At 49.3% G+C, this 15,664-nt stretch overlaps 1 protein-coding gene across 5 annotated transcripts in view; it reads right to left on the bottom strand.

Moving 5' to 3' along the window:
• Nucleotides 1–15,664, bottom strand: part of PLXNA1 (plexin A1) — a 401,191-nt gene that overhangs the window by 118,950 nt on the left and 266,577 nt on the right. The gene's annotated exons all lie outside the window — the stretch shown is intronic.

Genomic DNA, 15,664 nt, shown 5'->3' with positions numbered 1-15,664 from the left:
GTAAATCACCAAGGAGCTCAGTGTTTTGCTGGCATGGGGCATATCTCCACTGGGAAGGGTGCAATTCAGGTCTGCACCACTTGAGTCTTGACTTCACAACACCTGCCTCCATCAGAACATGGCTCCTTCACAACAAGGTGCTGTCACAACCCCACAAGGCCCTAAATTAATCCAGGATTCTTACTCTCAAGCCAGGCCTACAAGAAGCAAGAGCGTCCCATGGAACCAAACCTGGCCTGCTGATTGAGAGACAAGCAGCAGGGGGGATGGGAGGAGGCAGGGAGACAACCAAGAAGGAGGAAAGAACAACGGCACAGCATAGATTACCCCCAACAAAGGGCCTGTCCTGCTGCCATCGTCCCCACTAGCACAGAGCTGGGCCCCCAGCAATTACGTGGAAACACAGGGACACCCTTAGGTACATAGGGCCCTTGGCAGGAATGAGACCAGTGCACTGCCTAGAGTGGAAAGGCTAACCTTGAACCCCATCTCTGAACAAGTCAGGCTTCCATGCCAGCACCCCCTGTGGGGCTTTCGCAGGAAGAGCAGTGAAGGAGGTGAAAGGGAGGGGGAGACCCTAGATCTGCAGTGTAAGGAAACAGAATGCCTCCCAAATAGGAGGCTCCAACCAATTCAGGAATCACGCTGAATTCCTTCTTCCCCCTCTCCCCTCAGCCCCCTGGGCCGAGCTGTCACTTCAGAGGTGCTGGGATAACACAAGGATGGTGAGTATGACATAGATGCCTGCTCAGACAGATCAAGCTACAGGCAGCTTCTGTATAAATCCACACACCTGGGGCTTTGCAGGGACGGGGCTCCTTGCTCTAGAGTTTCACACCCCATTACATATACAGCAGTGGCTTTTTAAATCCATGCGCACATGCTAAGGAAATATTTAATTAAGCTGCTTGCAAAGGGGCTGAAGTCATTTCCGTGTTTCGCTCACGTTTTCACTTCCAAATGAACAGCCCTTGTTGCTTTACCCACAAATATGTTAATTGAGATGCTCCTTATGCAAATATATACAATTTTATTTCAGCTGCAGATATTCAACTTAAAAGCACAGCTGTAGCCTCCTATCTCCAGTAGCTTTAATGGGGTGGTGCGGAGTGGAAAAAAAACAAACAATAAAGCAAAAGGATTGCTCCTATCCTCCCTCGAGCAGGGATGGGGAGGCAGACAAATCTGCTATCAGGGTGATGGGAGACTGGCAATTAATCCAAGCAGTAAAGCAGTATCCATGGAGAGGTTGGTCAAAGGGGTTCCTGGGTACAAGCGCCTGATAGGGTGATCACTGAGGGCAGAGTAGACTCGTTGGGTGGCCCAGTGGTACAACCAGAAATAAGAGGATGAAATGAAGCTCCGGCAAATACAAGCTGAACAGGAAGAAACATCTTCTAGCCATGAGATTTTTCAGACTGTTTCATAGTCTCTCGAGCCTCCATAACTCTGGACATTTAAAATGAGGCTGCAAAAACACTGGGGAATATGTGGTATGCCCTGGGCAAGGAGAAGATGGACCAGAGAGAAGGACTCCACCTAGGAATCTGTGTACCACATACAACCTTATACCTAGTCTTGTCCCATGTTACCTTCAAGGCTAAGCAGTCTTTTCTTCCCATCTCTTTCAGGTCATGGCCTAATGCTTCCAGACCTCTTCTAAAGTTGCCATCAGTCCTGAATTGGGAGGGACAGTCCCACATTGGGGGCTTGATCCTAAAAGGCACTGAGGCCATGAGCTCCACTCCGAGGCAGAGCACTCCAGCCGTGTGTGTGGGGAAGTGGGAGGGGAGTGATGAGTGCACCTAATCATCTTCCATTCCCTTCTCCCAGCCTCCCCTGGGCTGAGTCTTGGGGTTCCCTCTAATTTTTCCCACCTATGGGCAGAATGAATTTTGTTATGTGCACCAGTATGGAGATGATGTGTCACACATCACCTTCATATCAGTGCACATAACAAAATTCATGTGGTGGGGGTGGGGCCGAGGGGTTCAGTGGAGGGGGGGCTCAGGGCTGGGCCAGAGGGTTGGGGTGCAGGGCTATGAGGACTCCGACTGGGACTGCGGGCTCTAGGGTGGGGCTGGTGATGAGAGGCTCAGATCTAGGGCAGAGGGTTGGGGTGGAGAGGAGGGTTCTGGCTGGGGGTGCAGGCTCTGGGGTGGGGCCAAGGATGAGGGGGTTGAGGTGCAGGAAGGTGCTCTGGGGCTACAGCAGGGAGAGAGGACCTGGGTTGGGGGGCGAGAGGCGCCTCTCCCTGCTGCGACAGCTCCAAAGTTGGGGCTGCAGGATAGGCGCCCCTCCCCCAGCCCCAGGAAGTCCAGGCTGGGGCTGAGTTTGGTGAGGGGCGCCCCTGCCACAACAGGTCTAGGCCACAGCGGGGTTCGGGCTGGGCCACCCCAGCTGGGTTCGAGCCGAGTCACCCTGGCTGTGGCTGGGTCCGGGCCACGCCACGCTGCCCTGACCAGATCCGGGCTGCCCGGGTTCAAGCTGTGCCGTCTCATCCGAGTTTGGCTCGCCCGGACGCAACAGATCCAGGCTGCAGCATAGCTGGGGCTGGGGAACTGCCCTGGCCTTGGCAGGTTGAGGGCCGGTCTAGCTTGGGGCTGGGGAAGGTGCGCCCCTCCCCTGGTTGTAGCTGGTCCCCGGGAGGGCTCCCTGAGCATCTGTGCGGCGCTAAATAGGGTGCCACACAGTTGATAGGGAACTTGGGTCTCCAGTATCCCCAGGTATACTTTAGGCCGTGTGTACCTTACCAGTTACCCACACTGGGTTCTCGCTGGCCTGCTGGCTTCCTCTTTATCTGCCAGGGAATAGACTTATTTCTAGTGACTCTAATAAGCTATTCTTCAGCAGCCTCCAGGGATTTTAATTTCCTAATTTACACCTTCAGGCTCTTTCTAACCTAAGAGAGCCATTTCTAAAGTGCCAGTTCCTGGAGTTCTGCGTGACATTGTTACCTCTTGCTAGGATTCCCCTCCACCATGAAGATATCAAATGTAATTATATTATAGTTACTGTTACTTAATCCCTAGTGTACAGTGGCATTAACAGAGACTGGCTGGCCAAACTCTCTATAAAACATATAGCAGCTAGAACACAAGCACTAGGGAACCTAAACTAGAACAGAGTTAAAGACAGTTCTGACATGTGTTACCCTTACCTATCCTAGTCAATTCCAATTCCAGTTCCCCTCCATTCAGCAATACTTCCTTGGCAAGTCCAGGAGTCAGATTGGGACAATAAATTAGTAATTCTACTCTCCTGAACTCCACTTGCGGCCTAAGCTTTCTCATTCATGATGCCAGAACGAGACCCAGAGGGTACAAACCATGTTATTGACATTGTCATACCAGGCCTATCACTGTGATCATAGAAATTTAGGGTTGGAAGGGACCTCATGAGGTCATCTAGTCCACCCCCGCAAGCTGAGGCAGGATTATGTATCATTAGACCATTTCTGACTGATTTTTGTCTAACCTATTGTTAAAAACCTTCCATCACCTTCCTAGAAAGCCTGTTCCAGTGTTTAACTATCTTTATAGATAGAAATATTTTTCTAATATCTAACCTTAATCTTCCTTGCTGCAAATTAAGCTGATTACTGATATCTGATTGTCCCTCTCTTTCCTTGCATGCTTTGATCAGCAGTGAAACAGTTAGCAGCCTTGAAATGTAAATGATCACGATTAGGTGTTGGAACCCTTTGAAATGAATATGGGAAGCTGAAACCTCTCCCAGAGCTAGCTTTTCAAGCAGTCTGCAGACTGAGGGCTTGTCTACATCAGAAAGTTGCAGCGCTGGTGAGGGAGTTACAGCGCTGCAACTTTGAAGGTGTACACATCTGCAGGGCATCACCAGCGCTGCAACTCCCTTTTTGCAGCGCTGGCCGTACTCCCGTTTTGTCTCGGGTGTAGAGGATCCAGCGCTGGTGATCCAGCGCTGGTAATCCAATGTAGACACTTACCAGCGCTTTTCTTGACCTCCGTGGAAGGAGGAAGCCTCTGGTAATCAAGCTGGTCTCCTTTCCCGGTTTGCTCTCTCGTTCCCGGAACCCCGAGCAAGCAGGTCTCCTTCCCTGCGGTTTGCAGGGTGGCTCCGGGAACGCGAGAGCAAACCGCGGCGAAGCTGGTCTCCTTTCCCGGTTTGCTCTCTCGTTCCCGGAGCCACCCTGCAAACCGCAGGGAAGGAGAACCGCTTGCTCGGCGGTTCGGGGAACGAGAGAGCAAACCGGGAAAGGAGACCAGCTTCGCCGCGGTTTGCTCTCGCGTTCCCGGAGCCACCCTGCAAACCGCAGGGAAGGAGACCTGCTTGCTCGGGGTTCCGGGAACGAGAGAGCAAACCGCGGTGAAGCTGGTCTCCTTCCCCGGCTTGCTCTCTCGTTCCCGGAACCCCGAGCAAGCAGGTCTCCTTCCCTGCGGTTTGCAGGGTGGCTCCGGGAACGCGAGAGCAAACTGCGGCGAAGCTGGTCTCCTTTCCCGGTTTGCTCTCTCGTTCCCGGAACCCCGAGCAAGCAGGTCTCCTTCCCTGCGGTTTGCAGGGTGGCTCCGGGAACGCGAGAGCAAACCGCAGCGAAGCTGGTCTCCTTCCCCGGTTTGCTCTCGCGTTCCCGGAACCCCCCTTGAAGCCGCCCAACAGCGCTGCAGTGTGGCCACATCTAACACCACTTGCAGCACTGGTTGCTGTAAGTGTGGCCACTCTGCAGCGCTGGCCCTATACAGCTGTACTAATACAGCTGTAACAACCAGCGCTGCAAAATTTTAGATGTAGACATGGCCTCAGACACCACTGCACTAGTTTGCACTTGTCCGTTATGAAAAACAACCTTCAGAACAGGAAGCAAATGCTAGAGAGAAGATAATGAAAACTGAGATTCTAGAGATGAGATACCTCTAGCAGCAAAACTTACTAGTTCAATGAATCACAGCAAACTGGCCCAGTTGGATCCCTGGTGTTGCCAAAGCACACAAAAGAGCCCGAGCTCTCTGCTGTGCATTTGAGAGAGGCGCATTCTGCCCAATGTCAGGCTGTGCTGCGCATTTGAGGTTTTATCCTGAAGTGTCCATTTGTCATTACTGTCTGTTCCCGATGCAGTGGCAGGTTGCTCGGCAGCATGCTGCCATCTGTGCAGTCTCTCTCCTGCTTCCCACCGTCAGGCATTTTTAATTCCTCGTCACTTATCAGCTAAAAAGCTTTCATCACTCCTGATAACTGGAGGAAATCTCCCTCACACTCATCCTTAAACTTTAGACATTGGGGCAGACAGCAACTCTCCTATCGCACCTGTTCCACAACCAACCAAACTGGGCAGGAAACTATTTCTGTTGGAGCCACAATACAGACCCAGATGTAGGCACAGAGCCCCAACCAGCTCAGCCGCCATGTTACCCATGACTAATTCACCAGCAATTTCTCCTGCCTCCTCCAAGTGGTGGAGCCAAGTGTCACGAGTGGAGACAAACTCAGCAAAGACCTCCACTTAGGCAAAATAGAAACCGACCCCGAGGGACTGGATTCATTGGCAGCAACCACCAGGAGGCAGACTAGCAGAGTTGCCAGTCACACTCCCCCTCTCCTTGCCTCCTAAGGGTCTCTGAGCATTATGATGACGATTTATTAGTTGTATTACTGTAGCTCCTAGAAGCCTGAGCCATAGACCTGGGCCCCATTGTGCTAGGTGCTGTACAAACAGATCCCTCCCCCAAGGAGCTCATAGTCATGAAACGATCCATGTCTGGGGTTTTCTCTGGAACATCTAAGGGGGCCACAATGGGCTGGGGTGCATCATGGCCGTAGGTTCCCCCACCTAGAAAAAGAGCAGTGAGGTCTGCAGCCAACGAGGATCACCCTAATAAACACAAAGCCTTGCAGAAAGAGAGGTGGAGTGAGCAGCATTGAGTAGGGGACACTGAGCCTTGGATCTGAGGCGAGAATCTCCACTCATGGCCTGCTGTCCCCGCTAGGTGATGGCTCAGCGGGGCTGCTTTCCTTCCAATTCTGGGGTCATTTTTGAATTTGCTCACGGTTCAATTGACACAAAGAAACATCTGATACAGGAGCACCAGGCAGCAGTGCAGGGGGGTGTTTGAGGTTAGTGAGTCAAGGAAGTCTCTGGATACCGCAGGAGAGTCACCAGGCTATATGGAGAAAAGGCTATAAAGAGTAGAAAGCGTCACTCCTGAAATCCCAGCTAGGACACAATCAGCTCCACAGAGCCCAGTCCGAGAACCTGTGGATCACAACATCAGGAGACAGTTTCCTGTCAACAGTTTAGAATCAAGCAGCTCAAGTCCCCATGGCCTTCTTCCTGCTGTCCCAGGGCCTGGTCCAAGCCTAGTGAAGCAACAGGAGTCTTTCCATTGAGTCCGATGGGGTAGCATCATTCCTCATTCACCTTAACTCGCTCTCATCCCCAGGCACAGAGTGCACCTCACCATTATATTGGTAGATGCATGGCCTGGGGCACAAATCCCCTCAATTCTCTCATCTCCAGCTTAGCGCACCGAGAACTCTTCAGCGCTCTGTGCAGAGAGAGGGGAAGGCAGAGAATAAAACAAGAATCCACAGGGGGGAGATAAGCCTGACTGGGGAAACAAGTAGAGAGCGGGGGGGAAGGAAGGAAGATGCAAGGTGAAGGTGGCCAAAGGTGCTCCCCGAAAGCGAGAGAAAGGAAGAGGCAGGTGTTTGACATGAGAAGTCTGGGCTCTTTCACGTGAGGTGCTAGGAGGAAGCCCTGCTGGTGGGGAGCACTGCCTGGAGCAGTGATTTCTACACAAGCCGGCTCTGGAGGAAGGATACGGAGCAAACCATGGAGAGGTGAAGGGAGGAGGAGGCAAGTTCCATTACGGGCACACACAGAACAAGAGAGATTCACTGGAAAGGAAAATTATATACATGATCTGTGCTGATGGAAACAACATCTGCATACGCATAGCAGCTCCTGACTTCCTAAGATCCCCCGAGCTACTTTTAAGACGGTATCTCAGGATGAAAGATACATCCTTAGAAATATTACATTCCATTATAGCCTACATTTGGAGTGGCAGCTGAGAGGGAGGGAGGTTGCATTGCAAGCGCCTTGTGCTTTGCTTCCATTAATCTGCAGAACACATTGATGGGGGGTGGTTTAAGGAGGCCTGTGCTAGTGGGAGTCATCAGTGGGTTGATGGCATTCCCCCCCACAGAACCCCACGAGTTTGAGCAGTCTCCTGCTAGTCTATGGCAGACTTCTGTCCATGTCACCAAACTGCCAGCCCCCTTCATACTCACCAGGGTACAAGAGAGACCTAGGACTGAAAGAGCAAGGAGTGCTGCAGGCTGGCTCTCATCTCCTTTACACCCACGCCGCTCTCTTTGCTCAACCTAACCCATCTCTGTGGATGCCTCTCTGAACTCACCTCTACATCTTCTTTCGTGCTGCCCTATATCTGGGGCTCCCTCCTGACCCTGCTCACTACACCCCCTCCCTCCCATTCTCGGAGTCTCTCCTGAAAAGTTGCAGCTTTAAGGAGGCCTTTCAACCAAAGCCTTAGATTTAAAAAGAGAAACCTTAAGATGTGCACATTATTCTCCCAGGGAACTTATCGACCTTGCCTCTGTCCTCCCTATACCGCTGTGTGTCCCCAGCTCCTCATGTCGTTGTTGATTTTCTGCATCCCTTACGCCAAACAAGTAGCATAACAGTCCCATCAGAGGCAGTAGGATTGCTCACATAAGTAAATGCTACTCATTGGGAGTAAAAGTTGCAGAATCCGGCCCTAAAGTTATATGATCTGCAGGATGAGGACACGATCTGTACTTGTTTTGTAAAGCACCAATTGCATCTAAATTGCCGGGCACAGGCAGAACCATGTAGGAAGTCTGGGACAGGGACAGCAGGGGGACCAAAAGTCTGGACAGCGGGGGCACGAGCAGAGCTAAGAGAGTTTGCACAACACCTGTCCATACTACACCTGGCTCTAGCAAGTACCAGCAGCCGACACTTTCCTGAGGAACACAAATTAGTTTTAAGCTATAGAAGAAAGAAGGAAAAAGGCAACAGCAGGGTGAGGAGCCTGGAAGAGTCTGTGCAGTGAGCAGGGGCTGCAGTGATTCACACACTAGCAGCGAGCCCAGCCCCTGCCTTCCTTACACTGCCATGTAGCACCCGGCCCCTGAAGCAATGCATTAAAATCCCATTTGCCTAATGGAGACTTATAACAAAAGCCTGACCTGTGAGACAGGGCTGCTCTTTCAACCGCAGCAGCATTCACATGCCTAAAGTTAGAAGGACACCCAACTGCAGATGTGGTAGAGTTACAGTTGCTTGGCCATTTCTGTATTGTTTGGGCCTCTTATTTGTGATGCCCTCAAATAAGCTTTATAAATAAAATGTATTTTCCTGCCTCCCCATCGGACAAACACCAACTCCGGCCCCCCTCTCCCTTTCCCACAGGGCTAGTGGAGCAGAAACGAAACCAGCTTCTTTTGCTTCGCTTCCTTCTTTGTGCACCAGTATCACCCTACACATTGCCCTCGTTCTGGGGTAGGGTTTATGGGCAGTCTGCTGCCACGTGGCCAACAGGGGGAGCTCAGAACACAGGGCCGGTGTGGTGGAGGCTCCAAGAAAGAACAGCTTTGCTGGGAGATGTTAAGGAGGTTCAGTTATTGACCACTGATGGTTCTTAAGGCCACCACTGTCACCACCTGAGGGCAGGGCTCTGGGCCTCCTTGTTTTCTGTGTCAGCACCTGATGGCATTAATGTTTCACATATGAGAATTACACAGAGGAAGGGTGTGTGAGCCCAGGCGTGATTTCCCCAATCCAAAGTGCCATCCCACTCCCATCAACCAAGTTCCCCTCTGTGACCTTCCAAAATCCTGCCATCCATCCAGATCAGGCACTCTATCACCATTTGACCTTTTATGGGACCAGCTTCTGTTGGTGAGAGAGACGAGGTTCTGAGCTTACACAGAGCTCGAGAGCTTCTCTCTCTCACCAACAGAAGTTGGTGCCATAAAAGAGATTACTTTCCCCACCTTGTCTGTCTAATATCCTGGGATCGACATGGCTAGAACTATGCTCCCTATGCCATTTGACCTTCTCCATTCCCCTATGCCAATGAGAGGAGTTTGTTTACATGCTAGTGGGGCTGCTACTTTGTAATGGATTCATCTCTGCACAGGTGCCTATGTGAGTCTGAACAAACTTCTGTTAAAACCCAAATGTTCTGCCAGTTCATCGAAATGAAGAAACTAAGGAACTAGCCCCCGTGTCTGTTAAACCTCCCTCCACCCTGTCCCCAGAGTTTCTCTGGTTCTGGCTCAAAACTTCAGAGAGAAGCCACAATAGAAGCTCTGACCAAGAGATTCCAGAGGGGGGACCCTCCCCCCCGCCAAAGAAATACTGGGAACAAATTTGTTTGGGTTTGGGAGGTTTCTTTCACCTTTCTCTGAAGCAGCTGGGGCTGGACACTAACGGACTCAGGACTGGATGGTGTCCCTAGCCTGTTTGCCAGAAGCTAGGAATGGGCAACAGGGGACAGATCATTCCCTCTGGGGCACCTGGCACTGGCCACTATCAGAAGACAGGATACTGGGCTAGATGGACCTTTGGTCTGACCCAGTATGACCGTTCTTATGCTCTTATAGATGCCCCTTACTCTGATCCAGTCCGGCAGTCCCTATATTCCTACAGGCCAGCCCTCCTGCCAGTACCCTCCCGCTCTCATATCTATGATTTCCCCCCTCCTAGATGTCTGAGTTCAGAGTTCTCCCTTCAGAAGTGTGTCCCTATATTGAGCTCACTCTCTCACTCTCTCTCTCTCTGGAATTTCCAACTCACTTTCAAGGCAAATTTCTCACTCACCTATGTAACCAGAGCACAGTCTCTATTCAAGTCAATATGGGAACCTAGCATTATGTCTTTATCTCTAAAGAGGACTCAATTTCCTGAAGAACACCTTGACAAGGGAGTTAACGCTTACAAGAAGGGCCGTGTCATCTGGACACAGAATGACTAATTGGATTATCAAAGCAGCTGGAGTAGCCTTTAAACAGTGTCTACCTGATGGGGACAGAAAATCGTCAAGGGGCAGGGCTAGCAGGGAAGGAACCTACACTAGGTTCTCCCTGGGGAGATTCCTACACAATCATCCCATCACTGAGTGGGGGAGAGGAAGAGAGTTTGCACCCCTGACCTAAAGACCAGCCCGCATGGACAGCCCACAAACCCAGTGGATTCACATGAATTCAGGGTCAGGGGAAGGCCCCTACCATTGGTGTGGGGTCTGCGTCTCTGCATCAGCTCTGGGTCTCCACTGCTCCACAAAGTATGGCTCAAATACAGGTGTGCTGACAGGGCTCCCACAGTTAATGGGTGCCCCCGAGACACCCCCACACACACACACACACTCTAAGGAGAATCCCCACTGCAGAGGAAAGATCCCAGAACGAGAATACAGCCTGGGGCTATACATTTTGTTACTCTGTGCTCTACAAAGCTGAAATATGTCTCCCATCAGCCCAGCTCCTCTCCATGAACTGATCCCACCACCCATAGAGTCTCCTCCTTGTGATCCAGAGTAAGGGAGGAGAAAATGTTGTCATAGAAGCCACTAAATCCCTTTTCCATACCGAAATATGCATTATACTAGGGAGTGCAACAGGGCCCAGCGTTACTCTGTATGTTTCTCAGCCAAAGATTTAATGAAAACACACAGAGCCATGGGCTCAGGACAGCTTAATATAGCCTCAGACTTCACACTAAGAGCATAACTAGCTACCCCTTAACCAAAGGCCTCCCCCAGGCATTTCAGGGAAAGCTCAGCCATATCTAGTCACTACACGCAGAACTGCAGACGCCCCCAGCACATGGAGCAAGTACATAGTCAAACGCTTTGTGCTAATCTAGGTTTAACAAACAGGAGCCTGGGTCGTCTTGCCGCAGCTTTTTCTGAAAGGATAGAGACTAGATTCTTCTCTGCGCATCTGCTAGATGTCACATAGGACTGGCCTTGAAAAATCAGCTGTGGGGCAACCTTGTCAACAGTCAACAGCACTTCAGTGAGAATTACATAATCTGTATTGAGAGGTGCTATAGGCCTCCAATTCCTAGTGTCAGGGTGATTCCTCTCTCTGTAAAGCAGAGCGACGAGAGAATCGTTGTAAGGCTCTGTCATGGCTCTCCCCTCTCAAAGCAGTTTGGAAAATACCGACAAGGTCAAAACAGATTAACTCATGGGGGCATTTATAAAAGAGAGTTCTAACCCCCTCCTCCTCCCCCCGTCTCAGATTTACCAGGAGGACTCCAAGCAACTCCCAATTCCTATTTGTTAATTGGAGCATGGAAAGCCATAGCTTCCCAAAAGGGGAAATTACTGAGAATCCCCTACCTGTCTCCTTGTCAGTGTCCTTCCCTTGCAAGAGGTTACTACGGAAATCAGGAATAAGGTGCATTATCTTTGTTGCTAACACAAACTGACTCTTCAAGCAAACCTAGCTAGTTTCTATTTTAATTCAAGCCCAACGACGCTCAGGACAAGGTCTGCTTTCCTAGTGATGCTGTAAAGCGGCAGTTACACTGGAAACAAGGGCTCTGATTCCCACCTGCACCTTGCAAGAGGCCCAGCTCCAGATGGCAGTGGGCAAAACTCTACGCCCAAACCTCAGCACATGTTACAGCAGCACTACTGGCTGTTCTACCTAACGGCAACTTCCCACAGCTACATATAGGCTGCTCAGCAGCCCAGAATAGCTGGAACACTCGCACAGGCCCGCCAGCCCCAACAGACCTCTTCCCTCCCTGACCCACTCCATAGCAAATTCCTGTGCCACAGACTGTGTGGGGACAGTGACACTGGGCCACTACGCCTGCCCTACACCACCAAGGGAGTCCCTGCACCAGAGGAAATTACAAGAGAAAGAGGATTGAATGACATCCAGATGTGGGATCAAGATCTCACCTCCTCCTTGAAGGGAGTTGTGACAAGATTTTCAAGGGATTTTGGTGCCCAACTTGAGACACCTTAAAGGGCCTGATTTTCATCCCCCCTCTGAAAATCAGACCCTTTTATGGCATCTAAGGTTGGGCACTGTAATACACTAACCATTTATGAAAATTGTAGCCGGCAACAAGAGATTTAGGTTGCAAATGTTGGAAAGGAATGTAAGAGAGTGGGAGGAGAGGCCATTTACAAAAACCTAACACCAATCGAAATGTATTCATGGATTTTTTAAAAAGCTTTCAATATAAACAGCCTTTTGTGGTTGTTGATTTCAACATTCCCCTGGGCTATCAGAAAACCCAACACGGTAGCACTATGCACACAGAAATAGAAAGTGCAAGTGATCAGCCTGAGGTTTCCCTTCCCCCAAGCTGAGGAGGTACAAAAAGTAAAACAAGCAGCAGCAAAGCGGAAAAGTAAAGGAGATTGCTTAAAATTATTTCTGCTGTCGTCATCTGAGGTGATTAGCAGTACTGCAGGGAAAGACTTTCTAAGCCCCCCAAGCAGAGCTCCCTATAACCAGGGAAAGGAGAAATGCCAATGAAATTCATTAGAGATTTGGTTATGCTAATCTATCAAGGAGAGGAGCCCATGTCTAGAGTGCTGGTTGGAAGCACAAAGCCCTAAGATAACAAATCAGAAAGAAATAGGATAAAGTCCCCTTAGGTTGTTCTCTCGAAGATACATTCACAGGAGAGACTTTTTAAACAAGTTATTTTAAGCTCATCTTGACTATTGATGATTCATTTTCATTATGGTCACTTAAAAATAAAAAAGGGGGGAGGTGGGAGGGGTAACATACTGTTACCCTACCCAAGTCTCCCCTATAGCGAGACCAAGATTCCCAGGGCCCTTAGAAAATGCACAGAGAGCCCAGTTCATGCATGGCAACAGGAATCAAAGGTTCTCCATGCATGGCAGGACCAGACCCACAATCTGCAAATGGATTTTAGCTGCAAATTTTCTCAGTGCTTTTCCAGAGCTCTGCTGAAAACACACTGGGCCAGCATTTCCACTGGCATAAATTGGTGGATCTTCATTAGAGTTCCTGGTAGCTACTCCAATTTCAGCTGGCCCACAATTCTTCTATCTTTCTATAATGATTTGAAAATCTCCCAAACCTTTCATCCTCAAGCAGAGAAATGATTCAACACTCAGGCCCTTGACTCCTGACCTAAGTGAAGCTGCCCAAATGTAAAAGTAAAACATAATACATGGTGATCAGAAAACTAGACAGTAAAAACATTAGCCTTGTGGAAAAACACATTGTTCCTAATACAGAATTTATCAGGCTGACTTATAGATTTTCCTCTGCAAAATATGAAACTTGGATCCAAAAGGCTATTAACTCTGAAGAGATCCATTAAAGCCACCTGTCTGCAAATGGTATTTAAACGTATTGCATCACCCTGGATACTGTCATGTTCTTCGGCTATGACTTGACTGCAGGGCACACAATTAAAATTGCCTCCAAACTCTAAAATCCTTGACGTAAAGAAAATAATAAAAATGTTCAACAGCCTTGAACAAGGACTTTCCTATCAGCTCCAACCCAGAGTCCATAAATATTAATGAATCCATAATTAGCCTTTTTAAATAATGCATCCAAAATCAAACCTCAACCTGATAATAAATCAGGCAGGGATTTTTGTTACGGGTTTTTATTTCTACGTCATGCCCATAAAATAAAATGCCACTTCGCTCAGCATCTCTATCCTCTAGACCAACACAATGGGGCCCCAATCTGGCCACAGTTGATGCCACTTGTAGTTAAAACTCTTGTTTCTTTTACTGATTTATTTTTTTAAAATCACACCTGCTTTTTAAATTTGCAAAATAATGACATGCAACTTTCCCCAGCCCAAGCTGATCTAACAGTACTGAAATCTCACGACATGAAGGGAGACAGAGCTTTTGTCTTGGGTCAAGGTGAGAGAGAAAGTCCAGTTTTAAAACTCTCTTCACCCCTCTCTCTGCAAGGGAGTAAAGATCTGCTCTTTGAAGAAGCAGCAGGCAGTACCAAATTGCCAGACGTGGGACCGGCCTTACCTCCCCAACACAAAATACCTGGAGGGAGCATTTCTGTCTGTACATCACAGCTTCAACTGTCTACCTCACAGTCCTGACTGCTCTGTTCTGATGCCCAGCCTTTATGCCCTAGAGGCCCTTCCCAATTCCACCTGGATACAGACATCTCCCTGGCAGATAGGTACAGATAGGTGTATTCAGGCTCTCCTGTTCACCAGCAGCCCCAGATGCTGAAGCTTGAATATTCACTACAGGTTTCCAGGCACCATTCCGGGACTCCCGCATCTCAACTGCTTTTTCCCTCATCAGAGTTGAAAACTCAGCTTGTTTGATGAATTGTCTTTGAAGAGGCTTTTTGTAGCAGAGCTCGAGGCTGCCCCTATGATTTGGAGCTAAACTCTTCTGCAGGAAACTTTCCAACACACATTGCCAGACATCCACTCTGCTGGAATCATTGATCACCCTGTCTCTTGAATGCAGGGTTTCTGGCAGAACAGAACCACTCACATTCAGAGCTCAAGAACCATTCTTGAGCTCTGAATTTTTTTTCCCAAATACACCCCCGACTCTTCTCTAACTAAAGTTTGCATACTACACTTATTGCCATGTTATCTACACATGGGGTATATCACCCATCACTGCATATCCCAATAGTCACATATCCCACCCCATATTTTATCATAAGCATGGCTCAAAGACATCACAGATCCACATTTAAAGAAGGTTCCAAAAGAGTCTGGGTAGAAAGCTAATCCACAGCTACTTCCATTTAGAAAACTCCTGGGCAAATGCTCCACCATATGCAGGATGTTCCATTCAGTCTTGCAGGAACATCCCAACCTGCCATCCCTAGGAAAATGTAGGATTTCATGAGTTCTGCATAGCCAAGTCATTCCTGCCCTGCATGTTAACTGTTCAAAGGCATAACAAGATGCGCAGCCCCTAAAAGAGGAGGTTGAGTCACAGGAATTGCTAAGGAATCTGCATTCTGGTGAGTATCCAACTCGTCCCTGTTTCTTCCAACGCTTTCCAAAAAGAAAATCCTAGTTTTCAAATGAGCTTCTGCTATGAGCAGCGACTGTAGAAAAGAGGCACTGTGGGGCACCATGTTTATCGTCTCACATCTGCTTCCAGGTCCAAGCGCTTCGTTTACAAGTAAAGAAACTGGCCAGGTGCTGGGGGCTATCTAACTGCCAGTCCTGCAAACCCAGCGTAGGCTCAGAATGTCACACTTGTGGGCTCTTCCCTTCCCGGTTCTGCAGGCCAAGTCACCCCTTCACAAGATAGTTTATTGTCTTGAGTGCCACCTGCGCAGCACAACGGCCTTGCATGAGATTGCACAGGTGTGTTTGACTGGAACTTTGCAAACGGTTCTGTTGGAGAAGCAGCAGGAATGGACTCCCATTCCCTCTCTCTCAGCTGAACAACAAGGACGGGATGGATTTATGACTGTTTAGAGATTTCCCCTGTTCTCAGGGACCTTGGTCCAGTCCTTGCCCCTTCGCTACACCAAACTTTAGGGGAAGACCAGTTGGCTTAGATCCCCAACAATCCTACCCCAAATCCCAATGAGCCATAGCACACAGCTAGCACTGTCTGGGCCTGTCTACACACGTTTCTTAGGTGCATAGCTGGCATCTCTCCCTGCCTGCTTC

Source organism: Gopherus evgoodei, chromosome 7 (assembly GCF_007399415.2).
Source record: "Gopherus evgoodei ecotype Sinaloan lineage chromosome 7, rGopEvg1_v1.p, whole genome shotgun sequence".
Taxonomy (NCBI): domain Eukaryota; kingdom Metazoa; phylum Chordata; order Testudines; family Testudinidae; genus Gopherus; species Gopherus evgoodei.
Note: the sequence above shows the minus strand (reverse complement) of the source record. Positions and strands in the feature narration are given on the sequence as shown.